This window comes from Orycteropus afer, unplaced genomic scaffold (assembly GCF_000298275.1).
Source record: "Orycteropus afer afer isolate SDZICR_OR568_19922 unplaced genomic scaffold, OryAfe1.0 scaffold00005, whole genome shotgun sequence".
NCBI lineage: Eukaryota > Metazoa > Chordata > Mammalia > Tubulidentata > Orycteropodidae > Orycteropus > Orycteropus afer.
This window is the reverse complement of record NW_006921592.1, coordinates 5000591-5002489: the sequence shown is the minus strand read 5'-3', so window position 1 is coordinate 5002489 and position 1899 is coordinate 5000591.

Below are 1899 nucleotides of genomic sequence, written 5' to 3'. Positions count from 1 at the left end.
TAACCAGAACACAGGGTCATGTTAAAAAGTTATAGATAATAATAACAAATTTCTCTTCTTGCTTATATTTCCTTAATACTTCCTTAATAACTATTTTGAATATGTTATCATTTGTATAGTACAGAAAAAAAATGGCAGGTGAACATTCTTACATCGCTTACATACCTGGAGATTATTTTCTTTGTCCTCATGCTTTGGGCTTCAGGGAATAAGGAGGCAATGGCTAGAATTAGAAACTGAAACCCTCTGCACTGATTTTTTTTTTTTTTTTACTGCTCAGGGCAAGGAGTTTATTTGCATAAAAAATAGTTGAAAGGGGAAGGAAAAGAAAAGCAAGAGTATGGGTTGAAGAACACGAGATATTGGAAGTTTCTAGAAAATGAGTGAGACTATTGGCACTTGACTGCCACAGTGCAATGGGTGGATCTTTGGGAAGAAGATTAATGGGTAAGTCAAGAGGATTTTGAAAAAGGTTGAGTTATGTGTTATGAATGGAAGTCTTCTTTTGGAGAGACTTAAGGAAAGATTAAGGATCATTCTGGCTTTCACTGTCTCTTGCTCTCTCTCATTTTCTCTATCTCAGTACAAAAGAGACTTTTTCTTTTAAGTAATACAAAGCTGAAATGAATCAGAGTGACCAGCTTTATCTAAATTGTTCTAACTTTCAGCAAAGTACTTAAATTTTCTAGAAAATAGACTTCATCAGACAATACCGTACTATACTCAGCCAATAGGAAACCACCAAATAACGCTACATTAATATAGTCATCCACTTAAGTAACAGGCCTAGATCAAGACATGTATTTCTTTGATGAGTGTTTCCAATTATTACTATCAGAAAATATGTCTAATAGGAGCTTAACAATAGAAGTGTACTTTTCTTACATTAACAAGGAGTTTGAAAATAGGGCTCTGTTGGCATTTGTTCAGTAGCTTAATGATGTTAGGCTTAGTATCTCTGTTATTTCCATTGTAGAGTGTCTGTCATTTACATTGGCAGAACCTTGAGATGACAGGAATACAAATTTGATCCTCACAGTTCATGGTAAAGGAAGAAAGAAAATGCCATGGAAAGCTCTGTGTCCCTAAGAAGAGAGCTGGGGAAAAACAGCAAAAAGGCTTTTGTATAGTTCAATTATATACTTCAAGTTTGATTTCTAAGGTGTTCCACTGAAGGCTAAAATATTGGCTTTTTAAGATTTCCCTGAGTCTATTTTCAACACTCAGACATTGCCAGCTAGCCTGGTTGAAACCAGATTTAGAACATAAAGCTTTCTGTGCCCTGAGGTATAATGTAACCCTTCCATCCATTCTGTTCTCCAAAATAAAAATCTTTTCACAAAATGGTATTGGCATAAGCAATTTGTACCATTAAATGTTCAGGATCTTTACTTCCAAAATGAACGATCTCTTGATTAAAAATAAATAAATAAAGGGGGGAGTTATATCATGAAGGACTTTATCAGCAATATGAAAACAGCTAGCGTATTATATAATCCCAAAATAGCTAAGAATGACAATGTAAAAAATGGAAGTTCTGTAGGCAAAGAAACTGATCTTGATTTGCATTACGACTCTCAAATGTTTTATATTTCCATCTGAATGACAGAGATCTGAAAACGCGGAAGGTTTCCAACAAAACAGAGTAAGGTCAACATAATCTATGCTTCCTACTGACTAAATGCAGCTTCAAGCACTTTTGAAATAATGCAATAGGTTACAGTTTACAACTGTCTTCCTTTTATTCAGCAACATTTGTTTTCTGTCCTATTCTGGCAGAGCTTCTCCTATTTACCCCTCTTCTGTGGATAGGAACACCTTTCATCTGAGACTTTAAAATCTTGGGCCATAAAGTGGAAGGATTAATTAAAGGAGAATTTTTATCTTCCTTACTGTGTG